Source organism: Cyprinus carpio, chromosome A2, assembly GCF_018340385.1.
Source record: "Cyprinus carpio isolate SPL01 chromosome A2, ASM1834038v1, whole genome shotgun sequence".
In the NCBI taxonomy this organism is placed as follows: Eukaryota; Metazoa; Chordata; class Actinopteri; order Cypriniformes; family Cyprinidae; genus Cyprinus; species Cyprinus carpio.
This window is the reverse complement of record NC_056573.1, coordinates 28,031,574-28,050,180: the sequence shown is the minus strand read 5'-3', so window position 1 is coordinate 28,050,180 and position 18,607 is coordinate 28,031,574. Positions and strand designations below refer to the sequence as shown.

At 42.0% G+C, this 18,607-nt stretch overlaps 1 protein-coding gene and 1 pseudogene across 1 annotated transcript in view; both read right to left on the bottom strand.

The window, feature by feature from the left end:
* LOC109084974 (midnolin-like) overlaps positions 1-18,607 on the bottom strand; it is a 125,987-nt gene that overhangs the window by 88,273 nt on the left and 19,107 nt on the right. The window lies entirely within an intron of this gene.
* Positions 1,924-18,453, bottom strand: LOC109081651 (annotated as a pseudogene).

Here is an 18,607-nt window from a genome sequence, read left to right as displayed (position 1 = left end):
CAGACATTAAGAGGATGGGAAACTCCTAACTTTTGCAGGCATCCTTCACCCTAAAGCTGATGTTGAAAGACTGTATATCAGGAAATGAGATGGTGGTCATGGATTAGTCGAACTAGAATCTGCTTTCGAAACCACTACGGTTGGCCTAAGCAACTACATCATAATGGGCAAAGATAGGCTTACGTGACTAGTGAGAGAGCACGATGCTGGTAAGGCTAAATACTATCTTCAGAAAGAAGCTCAGAAGATAAAAGGAAAGTACTTGAAACAAATCACTGATGTCAAGAATATAAAAATGCAATTAAAGAACAACACTGAGAAAAACAAAATTCTCCTACAGGGTAAACCTATCCAAAAACAATATTTTCGAAACTCAGAAACACCAACTCAACATAAACTAACACCAGAAAAGTAACCTAAAACAAACATAAAAAAATTACCACCAGAAGAACATCCTGAAACAAACAGAAGACAGTAAATGCAGGATGTGCAACAAGGCTGAAGAGCACATAAGTCAAGTCAAGTCAAGTCACCTTTATTTATATAGTGCTTTAAACAAAAAAGATTGTGTCAAAGCAACTGAACAACATTAATTAGGAAAACAGTGTGTCAATAATGCAAAATGACAGTTAAAGGCAGTTCATCATTGAATTCAGTGATGTCATAATGCAGCTCAGCTTAAACCAGTTGGAAAAGTAGTATCTGTGCAATCATTTGCAATAAAGTCAACAATATCACTGTAAATGAAGTGTCCCCAACTAAGCAAGCCAGAAGTGACAGCGGCAAGGAACCAAAACTCCATCAGTGACAGAATGGAGGGAGAAAAAAAACCTTGGGAGAAACCAGGCTCAGTCGGGGGTCAGTTCTCCTCTGACCAGACGAAACCAGCAGTTCAATTCCAGGCTGCAGCAAAGTCAGATTGTGCAGAGGACTCAACTGGTTCCTGTGGTCTTGTCTCGGTGGTCGTCTGAGACAAGGCCTTTACAGGGAATCTGGGGCTCATCTAGTTGTCCTGGTCTCCGCTGTTTTTCAGGGCTGTAGAGGTCCTTTCTAGGTGCTGATCCACCATCTGGGCTGGATACGTAATATTATATGGATAAGCCATATTGTTGCCAGCTATACTACACTTGCACAGTTTGAGTACACCAACAGACACAACAAATTAGCCAGCTATGTTCTTGGTCTATGTGCAAGTATCTGGGAGTTCAAGTTACACATAAATTCTATGAACATGAACCAGAAAAAGTCATCAATGTCAATGTTAACATCATTATGTGGGATGTTCCAATAGTTATCCACAGAACCATCTTAGCTAATCGCCCTGACATAGTGTTGCATGACAAAAAAGAGAAAACATGTCTGCTGATTGATATAGTTGTTCCAGATGATACTAACTTCATGCTTAAGGAAACTGAGAAGATCAGTAAATACAAGGACCTGGAATAGAATAGACCTGTGCGAATAGGGCTTTAGCTTGTCATTTATAGTCCAATCTTTATCCACCGGGAGGTAAAGGATTCCAGAGGAGAGGAAGATGAGAATCCCAGAAGGTATGTAAATGGATAAGTACATGTAATCTTGGTGTGTGCTGAAGTAGGGTGGCTAAGTAATGACAATCAGTCTCAGGTGTGGGTGACTGCAAAGGGAGCATAGGAGAGTAGATGGTGATGTGGGGAGTGTAGTGTCGAGATGACTGAGCTGGTGATTTTGATAGTAACTGAACTGGTGACTGTGACATTTAACTTGAATTAACTTGAATTACCTTGAACTTTTTAACACAAATTATTAACAAGCTGTAACTTAAAAATAAAAAGTAATTTCATGGTTAACAATTTAATGCGTTTAACAATTAAATGCATGATGATAAAAACAGCAGAAGACAGAAGAATAAAAAATGCTGGAAAGAGTCGGAGCTACATAACGTGAATAATGAATGATTTATTGACTGTGATCATTTGAATTGAAAGGTAATTTTGACAGTAATAATAAAATAATGGCCCGACAGTACATTAAAAACTAAATCAACACAAACAGAGGATAAGAAAAGCACAGAAACACATGGTAACTCAGCAGGACACACACACACACACACACACACACACACTGATCTTACTGTCTGTATGAGGATTTATTACACGCATTTAATCCGACATGTAATTTCACTGACAGATGTTCAGCTGCAGTATTAATGTCATTAAAAGAAAAGAAGACACTCTATAACATCTCACTGTTACTGATTTATCATACAGCTCAAAAATTTATGGGTAGAATCTCTCATCAGTCTATTCTGATTCATCAACCCAGTTTCACTAATGATCCATAATCAACATAAAACCCAGGATAGAGTGGCTGAGTGAATGTGGTCTGGACTTTGTGGATGAGACTCATTGTGTCAGAGACACTGTAGAAGGACAGAGTTCCTGCACTATGATCCACAAACACTCCTATTCTACTGCTGACGGATTCTACAGGGAGAACAGTCTCTATGTTATTGTGTATGAATGAGTAACTGGAGGGAAAGCAGATCAAACTCCAGGACTGTTCATTAGATCCAAACACACACTCAACACCTGATCCCTTCCTGCTGATGCTCTTATAGGACACTGATATAAACACACCTCCACTCCACTTAATCTCCCAGTAACAGCGTCCACACACACTCTCTCTACACAACACTTGAGGCCAATGATCAAATCTGTCTGGATGATCAGGATACGGCTGATTTGTGTCAGTGTCAGTAATCACTCTGTTCCTCTCAGACAGACGGAGGCGTTTATATGCTGTGTTTAGATCCAGAGTGAGCTGATGGGAATCTAATGGAGATAAAACACATCAGAATCAGGAATTATGAATCTGTTTGTTCTTTTCATGTAGCTGAACTCTTCATGTTCAGTGTATCATCAGTGTCTCAGTACAGATGACCAGATATCTGTGCAAATCATCATTTACATCATCAATTAAATAACTCTTCTTTCACCTTTTACAGGAAGAACATGAACACACTCAGTGAGTTTTTCTGCTTGTTTTCTTACAGACTTACATTGTAGGAAGTCGTTCCTGGTCCAGTGATCAATGTTGGTGAATGTGACTGTGGAAATCAACAGATAAGAACAGTGTGATTCTCATGATCCTGAATCTATTCCTAAGACAATTCTAATATGATGTTCTCCATGATATGAGATGATGATGGACTTGTTTCTGGGAGCAGATGAATCTTCAGGACTTTACCTCTGTCTGAGATCTTCTTGAGCTCCTCTTTGCAGAAATCCTCCAGTTTGTCTTTCAGCTGACAGACAGATTCTCTCAGGTCATCAAAAGAAATAAGAGAACTGAAGGCATTGTCATTAACGTCTGTAGATTCAGGAGGTGCTGAGAGAGACTGGAAACTCTACAGAAAAAAGAAATCAAAACTCATCAGCTCCACACTTCACCCAATAACCTGCACCAACATCAGATTTATGTGGCTATTGTTGGCTTATCTGATCTTGACTGATTTTTAGTAATCTTTAGTAACTCTCCTCTCCACCTCTAGTAACTGAATATAAATAGAAATATACTGGGGCAAATATTTGCTAGTCCTCATAATACCTGTTCTCTATCTGTCGGTTGTGATGACATTAGGGGTTTAACTTGGGAGCCCAATCATCTCTTAATTTAAGAGAAAACACCAATGAGAATTTGCTTGAGAATGTTAAGCCACTCCCTGGGCCTACAGGTATATAAGGCAACAACGTGCATTCACTCATTCGGATTTCTGCTTCGGAGCCGAGTAGTTATATGGTGATTATAGCTACACACAAAGTCTTTCATCTTTGTGTTTCGTGAGAGCTGTCCTGGTTGGCGATACTGCGCAGACAGCGGTGTCCATGTAATCCAGTGATTTCCCTGGGCACTTCAACTAAAAGAGCAGTCATTACCTGTCCTCTGTTGACAGCCAATATTGTTGTCTTCAGTGTTTGGGCATTCAGCATACTGAAGCTGCGTTCGAGGATGGTTCATGTCTCTATTGTGAGCACATGACCATGTCTCTCCCTCCTTAAGGGGAGTGGAGGAGACCCCTCTGCCTCTTTCCGTCCCGATTTCTCTGCCACAAGCAGAGGACCGCCAGTTAGTACTCTGGGAGATCTGAGAGACAGTGAGAGCTTCTCTGCCTGGCCCCACCCCATGGACCTCTCTCTCCTCTCACAGAGTTTGTCCTGTGCAGTTTCCGAGTGATTCTGCTTGGATGTCTCATGCCGGTCCCAGGGTTTCATTTGGAGCACCACCTGAGGATCAGATGTCAATAGCAGCATCGGGATGGGTTATCGGCCTCTGAGGATGAAGATTCGGTGGGGCTGCCCCCCTTGGCATCAGACCAGAGTTGACGGCCATGCTTGCCCGGGCAGCCATGAGCATTGGACTGGAGGTGGATACACCACCCAGTCCCGAGCGCTCGCGACTGAATGATTGGTTTCTTAGCACAGAGCAAAACTCACAACCGCATTCTGCTCTGGTTCCTTTCTTCCCGGAAGTGCATGAGGAAGAGACAAAGTCATGGATGGCCCCTTTTACGCTTTCTTGAAAGTACGCTTTCTTGAGGCTCCCATGTCCCAGGTTGGCCTTTTCGGTGACACTGTCGAGGACTTTGCCCAGAAGTTCTTGACAGTACAGAAGCAGACTGAGGCCATTCAACACATTTTGCCCTGACGTGATGCTCCAGCTGCCACCGTTCCGTTGCAGGTCATGTCTCAGCCTGCTCATCGCCATGGGCACCCTCCTGCACCCACTATAGCTGCTCTGTCCCATGCTGACGTATCACTAAGGGAGGGACGTCAAGCTCCTTGCAGGAAGGCGGTGTCCCCATGTCACACACGGCCACTAAGTCCTATAGGATGATGACGAAGCAGCCTTAACACGGGCAACCCCGGAGATATTGGAGACTGCTCTTCGGGAGGTGGCGAGGACAGTACCACTCCTTCCCCCAGAGAAGGGCCAGGCGGAGAATCTTTTGTTTGCTTTTCTTTCTGTTCCACCGCTGGCTCAATGGCTAGCCATAACCACATTTTTAAAGAAAGAGCAGTTTCCTTTTCTTCCAGGTTGCAAGGCTCATGGGTTTACAGTGAGCGATATGCTGCCTTCTCAATCTCTCACCCACCATACCACCTCTCATCAATGGCCAAGAGACTGCGGGATGGGGCTGCCATACCTACCCGCATGTCTCTAGCCAGTTCCTCCTGGGACAAGGGGAGTTCTGCCGTGATGGCTCAGAATGCGATGCCTTGGTGCGATCCAAGATGGCGGGGCGGCTGGACGCAGCGGCTACTCCGGGTCCCAAAAACAATGTTTTTGTGTCTGTTAGTCTCATTTCCTCATCTTCGAACAGTCTCACCTTATCGCAAAACCATCAGATAAACACTCGGAAACACATCTATGATCGACAGAGCCTTTTGGAAAATGGAAGTGTGAACAAACAACAGCTTTCACTGGAGACTACTGAGAATCTAAGAGGCCTCTGTCTGCTGCTGAAGCCGAACCCCGAGCCCGCAGCCTTGCCTACTGACGCTACCCGCACAAAATGGCGACACCGGCGGTGTGAGAGGGGACAGAAGCGCGGCAAGCGTGGATGCACACAAGCTAGGGAAAGGGCTAATCTCACCAGCGAGCATGCCCAGTCAGTGCTGAACTGCAGTTCCTTCAGAGGCAGGACAGTGGTACCACTAAGACACTTTCAGAGGCTCCTGGGGCATATGGCATCCGCAGTCACATCTCTTGGATTTCTTCATATAAGACAACTTCAGCAGGTCCTGGCGACATACCTGGCCATGTACTGAAAGACTGTGCTGAACAGCTGACAGATGTCCTAACAGATATCTTCAACACCTCGCTAAGCCAGGCCCATCATAACACATGTCTCAAATCCACAACCACCATACCAGTACCAAAAAAATCACCTGTGTCCTGTCTAAATGACTACCATTCCATAGCGCTGACTCCAATCATGATGAAGTGCTTTGAGAGGTTAGTCATGCACAACATCAAAACCAGCCTCCCCAACACACTTGATCCGCTCCAGTTTGCATACTGTCCAAACCACTCTACAGACAATGCAATTTCCTCCACCCTCAACCTGGCTCTTACCTACCTAGAAAATAAAGACTCTTATGTCAGAATGCTGCTCATCAACTTCAGCTCAGCATTCAACACAATAATCCCACAACAGCTCATTAATAAACTAAACCTGCTGGGCCTAAATAATTCCCTCTGTAATTGGATCCTGGACTTTCTAACTGGAAGACCTCAGTCAGTCCGTGTCGGCCACAACACCTCGAGCACTACCACACTGAGCACAGGTGCCCCACAAGAATGTGTGCTCAGCCCGCTGCTCTTCACGCTGCTGACACACGACTGCACTGCCAAGTTCAGCTCCAACCACATTATCAAGTTTGCGGATGACACAACTGTAGTAGGTCTGATCAGAAACAGTGATTAAATGCACTACAGAGACATAAACATTTATATCTAGTATATTAATATTCAAAATCTGTCAGTAGGTTAGTTGTGTATAGGTACAGTGTTTATGCGTAACATTTGTATAGTTTGTATTTTGCTTTTTTTAGTTTATGTATAGGTAAACATTTATATATAGTATTTAAAGTCAAAATCTGTCAGTAGGTTAGTTGTGTATAGGTATAGTATTGTGTGAAGCATTCATATAGTCTTTTTTTAGCTTATGTATAGGTAAACATTTATATATAGTATATTTATAGTCAAAATCTGTCAGTAGTTTAGTTGTGTATAGGTTTATACTGTTTTACTTCATTGTTGTATGTCTGTATTTATGTAGCACCATGGTCCTGTGAGGCATGACATTTCATTCCACTGTATGTCCACACATGTAGTGGAATGACAATAAAGCTCAACTTGAACTTGAACTTCTGGGCCATCCAGCATGACTCCCCATTGCTGCACCACTGCGGGTACATTGACTGTCCCTTTGGTGCCACTCGTACAGAGTTTGGGAGCATGGCTGGCGCTGCCCAACCTATACCGCTGGCTCATGGTTTGACTCGGCTATATGATTCAGTTCTCCAGGTGACCCCCCAGGTTCAGCGGTGTTCTCAAGACTTTGGTCATGCCTCTGTCCTGAGCAAGGAGATTGCTGTCCTGGCGAAGGACACAATCGAGACAGTCCCTCCAGCCAAGATGAGGAAGGGGTTTTACAGCCTTTACTTCATCGTGCCCAAGGAAAGCGGTGGCCTTCAACTTTGATCCTGGATCTGCGAGTCTTGAATCAGGCCCTTCACAAGCTTCTGTTCAAGATGTTGACACAGAAACGCATCATCAAATACGTTCAAGCTCAGGATTGGTTTGCAGCGATCGACCTGAAGGATGCATGCTTTCATGTCTCGATTCTTCCTAGACACAGACCATTCCTCATTTTGGCCTGGTCGCGAGAAGAGTTGTGCGATTACAAGGACCTGGTACTCCAGGACCATGTCAACTGAGAGAAGAGCAAGCTCTCCCCCGTGCATCTCACCAACGTGAGCACACCAACGAGTCAGTGCTGAACTGCAGTTCCTTCAGAGGCAGGACAGTGGTACCACTAAGACACTTTCAGAGGCTCCTGGGGCATATGGCATCCGCAGCCGCAGTCACATCTCTTGGATTGCTTGATATAAGACAACTTCAGCACTGGTTACACTCCTTGGTCCCAAGATGGGCATGGCACCTTGGTACACATCACGTGACCATCACATCGGTGTGTCACCGCTCATTCAGCCATTGGTTGGACCTTGCCTTTCTATGGACCGGGGTGCCCTTAGAACAAGTGTCTCGGCATGTTGTCATCATGACAGGTGCCTCAAAGATGAGCTGAGGCTCTACGTGCAAAGGGCAGGCAGCCTTGAGGTCCTGGACAGGGCCTTATCTGCTTTGGCACATCAACTGTCTAGAGTTGCTGGCAGAGCAACATCTCCATTCCCTCCATCAGGGAATGAGGGTTACATACGTAACCGAGATGATCTCACTAGTAGCCTAGATTTAAATGAGTACATTATTTTACAACTTATGCACTTTTTAAATATTTCTTGTAAATGCTATTAATAATAATACTAATATTATTAAATTGGGAAAAAAAAATCAAAAACAATGTTACAATAGACAATATAAGTGGTAGTGTTGTCAAAAGACCCGGTACTTCGGTACCAAGTCGGTACTAAAAAAATGAAAAAGTTACAGTACCAGGTGTTTTTTTTTTTTTTTTTTTTTTAATTTAACTTAGTTGTTATTCTTGGCTTTAAAATTCAAAAGGCCTTTAAAATTAAATATGTACACAGTTTGGATTAAATGAAAGTATAGTAAAAAAATTTAATTAGCATAGTTTTTGTGTTTTGCTTTGGTACCGAAATTGGTACAGAGAACCATGGATTTTCACTGGTATTTGTACCGAAAACTGAAATTTTGGTACCGTGACAACACTAATAAGTGGTATATAGTAAAAACATGTAATAATTTGACTGATTACAAAGTGAATTATGAGTATTTCTATGCTGGTGAGTCCATTGATAGAAACACAGTTTCAGTAATTTTGCACAAAAGTATTTAAAGGTAATTGTATTCTTACTGTCACTGACACTAATTACATAAATACATCATGATCACTACCGGATTTTTACTGCAAAACAACACAAATGCTTGTTTTGAGAAAAGCAAATTCAGTCAGTTTAGGTCACAAAAATCTGAAGAAAAAACAATCGCTGAAATCCTGATGAGACCGATTGCTAATATACAGCCTCAATTCACATTTGGAGTCTTCACGATCAAATTCATCAATATGATACAGACAAAAAAAAATCTGTTATCAAGTTTCACCTGATCCAATCTTGATAAACTTTACTCAGAATTGGTACTATAGAATAAAAAAAAATCAGGTAAAAAAATGAACTGTGGGTGGCGCTAGTGGTGTTTGACAGCTAAATATATCTTCCAGAAGAAAGAGCTGCTTGTCTACCTGCACCTTGCACTTTGTGAGTCTCTGTCACAGCAGGATCTGCTCAAGTCCACTATGATCCTGTTCTTCTAGATCTGTGTTACCTGCAGGAACTGGCTGTGGTCCTGTGTGTGTGAAAGCTGCTCCAGCTCAGCATCTCTCCTCCTCAGATCATTGATCTCCTGCTCCAGTCGCTCCAGTCGTTCTTCAGCTCGACTCACTGCAGTCTTTTCCTGATCTCTGATCAGTTGTATCATCTCAGAGCGGCTTCTCTCAATGGAGCGTATGAGCTCAGTAAAGATCCTCTCACTCTCTCCTCCACTGCTGTCTGTGTAGAGCACTGTTAGGACACACAGTGATTCAGCTTCAGTGAGTCTGAACTGAGACAGAGACAAACTTCTCTTCTTCTCCAGACTCACCTTATGAGACTCCACAGTCTCTCTCAGCTGCTGGAGATCTTTCTCTCTCTGCTGGATTCTCTGCTGGAGCGTCTGCTGTGTCTCCTTCAGCTGCTTCTGCAGGACAAACAGATGACAGTGAATCTCACAGAAAACTACTGTCATTAATTCATCATGTGAAGAGATGAATCCAGGAATAGTGGAGCTGATAACTAACGGCTGTAGGTTCAAACTCCAGAAGAGATGACTGATCATTAACTACTATCATACATGAATTCACATAAAGCATAAGAACTGTTTTACACCACATATGTAAATATTATAAAAGTGAAACTGACACAGACTGCTGTGTAATTCAGCTGTGGCTCTAAACAGAAAATAAATGAACTAAATGAAACCTGAAATCTGGATTCTGTCAGATTTACTGAACAGAAAGTAGTCTATCACTGCATTTAACTTGTATTTTAACCATAGACTGTATAAAAACATGGACGTTGTGTCCGTGATGTCACCCGTAGGTTTCTGAAGAGCAAACAGTGAAACTCTTCTTGCAGCTGCTGTTCATTTCTGCTGTCGTGTGACGTGTGAATGCTGTCAGCTGTTTATATGGTGTCAATATAAACACATATGAAACGAGTGTCAGCAATATTTCATCAGTGTCTAGTGTTAAATACCTGTTTTTCTGTCCTCTGTGCTGCAGCTGAAACAGTATCGTGGTTTTTATGTTCATCCATCGTACACAGCACACATATACACTTCTGATCAGTGCGACAGAAAACCTCAAGGAGCTTCTCATGTTTCTGGCAGATCATCTCCTGCAGTCGTCCAGTGGCTTCAGTCACTTTGTGTGGTTTTCCTGAGCGAAACTCCTCATGACGCTCAAAGTGAGTTGGACAGTAAGATTCCAGACACACCAGACAGGACTTGACGGCTTTGTATTTTCTTCCAGTACAGACGTCACACTGCACATCTCCAGCTCCAGCGTAGTCATCAGGAAGTTTGGTCTTCTTTAGTTTCTCCACCACTTCAGCCAGCATGGTGTTTCTAGCTAAAGCAGGTCTTGGACTGAAGGTCTGTCTGCACTGAGGGCAGCTGTAGACTCTCTTCTGCTCCTCCTGATCCCAGCAGTCTGTAATACAGCTACACAGTAACTGTGTCCACAGGAAGTTCTCACTGGATCCTTCAGGAGATCCAAACACACTGCACACATGAACTCCGTCTGATCCACCGAAATTCTGGCATCTGCCATTTTACTGCAGAAATACAGAGACACAAACACTCAACAGCTCAACTAACACTTTAGTTTCTCTTTCCCTGAGCTGGCGAGTTTAAATACTTTACTGGTTCTGTGTTTGAATGAAGTGTGTAAAACCAGTTTGTCTGTAAAGCAGACAAAGAGTCTGAAAAGCAGGTTCCTCATTCCTGCTGAGACTAGTTTTGACATACCTGGCTGTTATTAAAGTGAACACAAAGACCTTGACTAGTTGATTCAGGTGTGTTTAATTATAGATTAAACTAAACTGTGTCTGACACTCCTGGATTAGGAACGGGGAATCTGCTATCTTGTAAATTTCTTTACAAGAAAGCAGAACGGGGAATCTGCTATCTTGTAAATTTCTTTTAATAAATGAATATATTTATTAGTATTCATATCTAATTGCTTTTCACCCCTGGCCCACACGAAAAAGTGCAGCAATCTCCCCCCTGCAGCATCAACATCAGCTCTAAGAAGGCAACACCACAGCCATCAGCTTCCTGTAGAATGGTAATGGAGCCCGCTCCTCAGGGTGCCGCCAAGTCTTCTAAGAAGACCACGAAGTATCCAAGCTCCTTTTCAAGATATTGATGCATCAACATTTACATTTAGTCATTTTGCAGTTGCTTTTATCCAAAGCGACTTACAATTAGGGGATACATAAAGCGATTCTTCTTAAAGAGACAAACAGACACAGGAACTGCTTGTAATACCAAGTTTTAGGTATTGTTCAAATAAGTACAAGCTAGAAAGGGAAGAACTAAATAAAGAGAAAGACAGTAGCGTCAAACAAATGGTCAAGTAGAGTCAAGTAGAGTCAAAAGAGATGAGTTTTCAGCTGTCACTTGAAAATTGTCAGGGATTCAGCATTCTGGATAGGGGTGGGAAGATCATTCCACCAGACAGGAATGGTGAACGAGAATGTTCTGGAAAGTGATTTTGAGCCTCTTTGGGATGGTACCATGAGGCGTCGTTCACTAGTGGATCTCAGACTTCTGGAGGGGATGTAGATTCATAGTAGTGAGTGGAAGTAGGCGGGTGCTGAGCCTGTGGCTGTTCTATATGCAAGCATCAATGTCTTGAACCTGATGCGAGCCGCAACTAGTAGCCAGTGCAAGGAGATAAAGAGAGGTGTAACATAGGCTCTTCTGGGCTCGTTGAAGACCAGTCGTGCCGCTGCATTTTGAATCATTTGCAGAGATCTGATTGTGCTTGATGGAAGTCCAGCCAAAAGAGCATTGCAGAAGTCCAGCCTAGAAATGACAAGGGCCTGGACAAGAAGTTGTGCAGCATGCTCCGTTAGAAAGAACCTGATCTTTCTGATGTTGTGCAATGCAAACCTACAAGATCGAACAGTCTTTGCAATGTGGTCTTTGAAGATCAGCTGGTCTTCAAAGATCACACCAAGATTTCTGACCGAAGTTGATGGGGTAATTGTAGAAGAACCTAGTTGGATGGTGAAATCATGCTGTAGAGTTGGAGTGGCAGGGAAGACAAGAAGCTCAGTCTTTGCCAGGTTGAGCTGTAGGGAATGTTCTTTCATCAATGCCGAGATGTCCACCAGGCAGCCTGAGATCCGTGCAGCTACTGTTGGATCATCTGGCTGAAATGAGAGATAGAGCTGTGTGTCATCAGCATAGCAATGGTAGGAGAAGCCATGTGCCTGTATGATGGGATCTAGTGATGTAGTGTACATGGAGAAGAGGAGGGGTCCAAGAACTGATCCCTGAGGAACCCTGGTGACAAGTTGATGTGCTTTGGATACCTCCCCTCTCCAGGCCACCCTGAAAGACCTACCAGTGAGATAGGATTCCAACCAGTGAAGTGTAATCCCTGTGATGCCCATTGAAAACAGCAAAGACTCAATGACCTGATGACTGACAGTGTCAAAAGCAGCAGATAGATCCAGCAGAATAAGAACTGATGATTTGGAATCAGCTTTTGCAATCCGCACGGCTCCCGTGTCTGACAGTAGTGCACTCTCAGGTGAATGGCCACTCCTGAAACCTGACTGGTTACCGTCCAGTTTGTTGTTCTGTGAGAGAAACAATGATATCTGGTTGAAAAAAACTCTTCCGAGGGTTTTCGCTATGAATGGAAGGAGAGAGACAGGTCTGTAGTTTATCTGAAAGTGATGTATTTAATGTAGGTTTTTTTTGAGCAGTGGGGTTACCTGAGCCTGCTTGAATGCAGTGGAGAAGTTTCCTGTGAGGAGAGATTAGGATATGATGTGTGTGAGTGCTGGTAAGATTGTAGGAGAGATTGCTTGGAGAAGGTGTGAGGGGACTAAGTCTAGAGGGCATGTTGTAGGATTGCTGGAGAGGAGAAGTTTTGATACTTCTGCCTCAGTGAGGTTGGTTTGAAGTCCTGTGAGTGTGGGGCTGAGAATTGACTACTGATTGTTCCAGTTTTGCCTGTGAAGAATGTGGTGAAAACATTCAGCTGTTATAGAAGTGGTGGAAAGGGACAGATGAAAGATTTCGTGTGTCTGGAGCGCTGTTGATCTTGTATGAAGTATGAGTATCTTCAGGTATGAAGACTTGGCAGTATGGACTTCAGCAGAGAAAGATGAAAACAATGACTGATACATGACTCATGTCTGACGGATCTTTTGATTTGCGTCATTTTCTCTCTGCTCCCCTGAGTTTGGTCTGATGCTCACAAAGAATATTAGATAACCGGGGTTAGAAGGAGCAGCCCATGCTGGCCTGAAAGAGAGAGGACAAATATTGTCTAGATAAGAGGTTAAAGTAGAGCCTCACATTCACATCCAGAGATGAGAAATGGGAAGGTGAGGGATGTGATTGGGTCTCCTGCTTCCCCGCTATGGCCGGCCAGTGGGTGGAGCTGTACCGCTAAATCGTGTCCACCTGTTGCTTGTTATCTCTCCTTATTTAAGTTTGGTGTTGAATGTGTTCAGAGGGGCGATTTCCGCTTGGGTTTGTTTGGGGTTGTTTTGTGTTTGGTTTCTTTCTTATTTTGTAAGTATTGTTTTCCATTTGTGTTCTTAAATACATTGTTACGATAAAACTGCCAAAAACCTTCTATCAAACCCCAGTCTAATTATTCACATTTTAAATAAAAGATTAATTAGTAATTTGGTTTCCTTTTTGTCATGACTTGAGTTTGAGCCGGTTGTGACAAATGTGGGGGCTCGTCCTTAAAGTTTGAGTATTTTTGTATAAGAATTTAACTGTTAATTTGTTGATAATTCCGTTGATTATATAATATTGGTTATTTGTTGAAATGTTTTGGAGGGCTACAGTGAATTATGTATATTCGTTTACTTTTGTTTTTGTAAACATTTGTGCAGGGAATAAAATTTGGTAAGTAAGCTATTTTTATACATTTAACAGGTAATAATTTTGGACTGCTTTTCTCTGGTTAGGAATAAGAGGGTATCCTTAATTGGATGCTCTGTTTGTCATTTTAATTTATTTTTTTTGTATGGTGAAAGCGGTTAGAGCAATAGCTCGGGAACACGTCTGTGTTTTGTAACGGCAACTAGTCAATTGGTTGTTGTTGCAAACACTGGTTTATAGTGTGTAAATACCCACCGCAAGTAACTATATGAAGACTAGGGTTCAGTTTAATTAGTTTATAATTTAGTCAGGGAGAATTGCACTTCAGTTTTGTTACCTATGTATTAAATATAGGCTTACCTTGTTTTGTTATGGCCTCTGTCGAGGAGTTTATTAAAGCTCCGTCAGAAGATCTCTTGGATGTCTTTTCTAAAGACCAACTTTTAGAAATCGCAGATCATTACGAAATTTGGTTATCCGTCCAAGATAAGCGTTTAAAAGATAATATAAAAATTGTCATAAAGGCCAAGTTGAATGAACGTGATATGTTAAAGTCACAACCATTGTGTAAACCTTTTGTTAATGTTACATCTAAAATTTCTCATTTGACGTTTGAACAGCAAAAAGAATTGTTGTTTATTGAAGCTGCGACTAACTAGAGAAAATATTAGAAGCACAAAGTCGTCTCGAATTATCTAAGGTTCAATTGTAACAAGAACAACTGGACCTTGAACGTTATCATTTAGATTTGATAAAAGATGTAAGAATTTCAGCCACAAATGGGTCAGGAAGTGTTTGTTGTGAGTAATTTGAGACTGATTCCAAAATTTGATGAAAAAGAGGTGGAATGTTTTGTTTTTTTTATTATTTGAACATGTTGCTGAGGCAAGAAATTGGCCAGATGACTAACATACTTTGATGTTGCAATGTATTTTTACGGGAAGGGCTCAAGAAGCATACTCGTCTCTTAGTGCACAAGATGCAGGAAATTATCAGACTGTAAAGACCACCGTTTTAAAAGTCTATGAATTAGTTCCGGTCTTGGAGAAAAGGTGAGAAACCGACACGTTGAGTTTCTACGTGACATTTCTACATACTTTAATTGCTGGTGTATGGCTTCTGAGATCGAGAAACTAGACGATTTAAAGGATTTGATTGTGCTTGAACAATTCAAAAATTGTGTTTCTGATCATGTAGCGACTTACATAAGTGAACAAAAATCTCTCACTGCTTACGAAGCAGCTGTTTCAGCAGATGAATTTTCGTTAATTCATAAAACTTCGGCCAGTAATAAGATGTATGGAGGACCTAGTCGGAACGAATCATGGCGTAAATCCGCTCAGCCTGATAAATTTCATTGTGAATTTGTTGGAGTACAAGATAAAAATAATGTGTGTAATTATTGTCATACATTTGGTCATTGGAAGAATGAGTGTCCAATGTTAGAAATGAGAGAAACGTCCAACACCAACTCAAAATTTCCAAACCGTGTTTGGAAAGATTGTTCATCTCACTTGGTGGTGACTCCGTCTCCAATTATTCACGAAGTAAAGAATGAAGAGCATTGCTACACAGCGACGTACCCAATAATGCTATTGAGCTAGCCGGACGCCACACGCTCCGGGCAGATTGGACAGCAGATGACTCCGGCAAGACAAGAGTGGGCGGATTGTGCATTTATGTTAACAAAGCTTGGTGTACGAACTCTTTCATTGTTGGAAGACACTGCTCAGCTAACCTAGAGTTTCTCACTTTAAGAGAGAAATCAGAGACAATGATGAGACTGCCCTACAGGGAGCAGGTACAGCACCTGGCCGCATGGAGCGCTGACAACAACCTGATCCTTAACACCAGCAAGACAAAGGAGCTCATTGTGGACTTCAGGAAGAAGAAAGGAAGCACGCATGACCCCATCCACATAAACGGGATAGTTGTTGAACCTGTCTCCAGCTTCAAGTTCCTGGGAATCACCATCTCGAGGACCTGTCCTGGACCACAAACACCTCCAGCCTTGTCAAGAAGGCTCACCAGCACCTCTTCTTCCTCAGAACACTGAAGAAGAACCAGCTGTCTTCAGCCATCCCGGTGAACTTTTACCAGTGTGCGATTGAGAGCATCCTGACCAGTTGTATCCCAGTCTGGTATAGAAAACAGTCGGTGGCTGACCGCAAAGCACTGCAGAGGGTGGTGAAAACTGCCCAACGCATCACAGGGACACCACTCCCAGCTACTGAGGACATCCAGAGAAAACGCTGTCTACGTTGAGCTCGCAGCATTCTTAAGGACTCCTCTCACCCTGACCATAGACTGTTTAACCTCTTGCCCTCTTGGAGGCGCTTCAGGAGCCTCCCGACAAGGACCAGCAGATTCAGGAACAGCTTTTTCCCTACAGCTGTCTCCTTACTGACTCATTTCCCCACCACCCCCCACCCCCTAACCCTCCGCCCCACACACACACACCAAACACACACACACTCTTTACTTCGCCTTAACACTACATCTGGCATACAAACAAACAAAAAACAGTTCACTTGTTATTACTTGCACCACTGTCTGTTCATCCAGAATACTGAATGATTCATTTGCACACTGGAATATTTATCTGTGCACTTTTTTACTGTCCATTGCACTAGTGTAAATGATGTTCATATGTTCATAGTGTCTGCTTATAGTGTACATACACTTATACATAATCCCTCTGTATAGTATGTTCATAGTACACCTATCTGTATATCATGCTGATAGTATTTAAAAACCTGTAAATTATGTCCATAGTACTGCCTTATCTGTATATTTATTGTACTTTTGTAACATATTGTAGACACTGGATATCCTGTACTTACTGCTTATTGCACTTTCTGGTTAGATGCTAACTGTATTCCATTGCCTTGTACCTTACATGTGCAATGACAATAAAGTTTAATCTAATCTAATTTGGAGACTTATAATGTTCTTAATCATTTTAAGTCTCTCATAATATCCAGAAACATACAAAAATCTTGGTATCTGGCTTGATCAGGTTCTCAATGACATCATATGTGCCATTGACAACAAGGAATATTGTGTAGCTGCATCCGTTGATCTGGCAAAGGCTTTTGACCCTGTGGACTATGAAATATTGCTAGATAGTCTAAGAGGTATAGGACTCTCTGAGAGCTGTCTGGCTTGGTTCAAGAGTTACTGTTTCTGGTCATTTAAAATCAATAATGGTGGAGGGGTTTTGGTCAGATCCCCTGCCCCTATTTAAAGGGGTCCTACAAGGAAGCATATTGGGGGCCTATACTTTTAAATATTTATGTTAATGATATTGCTCTTGCTGCAGGTGATTTTCAGGTACATTTATACACTGCTGACACTATCATTTATACATTTCATTTTTCCATGACCATTGCATTATCTTTATTGCAGGCCAGTTTTACTCACATCCAACGTGCTTTCTCTAGTCTTCAATTTGTTTCAAGTACAAATAAAACAAAATGTACGGTTTTTAACACAAATCTACCACAAGTTGAATATCTGCCTAAAAAGTTCTCATTGGATGGCTCTGAGATTATGTTGAATGCTACAAATATCTTGGTATCTGGCTTGATAGCAAATTGTCATATAAAACTCACATAAATGTACTGCTCAGAAAGGTTAAATCTCGTATTGGTTTTCTTAATCGTAAATCTTCTTTTACACATTCTTCAAAAACAGCTTTTGTTTAAAATGACAGTGCTTTCTACTTTTGGATTATGGTGATGTAGTTTACAGGTCTGCTTCAAAAACTCTTCTTCATAACTGGACATTATTTACCACGCTGTAATCCACTTTGTGACTGGAGCTTTATTTAACACTCACTATTGCCACTTGTATTCTTTATTGAACTGTTCTTCTCTTCATTCTCGTAGATAAATTCATTGGTTTGTGTTCATTAATAAAACTCTTATCAGGAAAACTCCATCATATTTACAGTCACTTCTTAATATTCATAATATAAGTCATAATCTGCGCTCTAGTAGTTTCATACCTAAAGTCCGTACCTCTTTTGGTCGTTGCTCTTTTCAGTTTTCAGACTTTAAAGCTTAGTTCATTTATTTCACTCTCTTCCTTTAAAAAAAATTATTCAGTCAATAATACAAGATCATGTACTTGTTTTTAGTTATTTGTTTGTTTTTATATGTCACCATTTATAATTGTATTATTTGTAATTCTATTATGTTTTATTGCATTAATAATGCTTTTTATGCTGCCTCTTGGCCAGGTCGTCATTGTAAATGAGAACTGCTTCTTAACTGACTTACCTGGTTAAATAAAGGTTAAACACACACACACACACACCACACACACACACACGCACACACACACGCACACACACACACAACGCGCGCGCACACACACACACACACCACACACACACACACACACACACACACACACACACACACACTTGAGTACCTGCTGTGTGTTAATGTGTTCTTTTCTCTGGTGTCTTTGTCAGTCTTTCTCTTTTATCAACAGCACTGGGACAATGTGTCTGAGGTCAAAGGTCAAGGGTTGCACCCCTGAGTTCGGCTCTGGCTTTTTTCAAATGTGATGAATAACAGGGAGCTGCTGGATGGGGTAATTTACTTCAAGCTAAACACACACACACACACACACACACACACACACACACTCATTCATTCACACCACACAAACACTG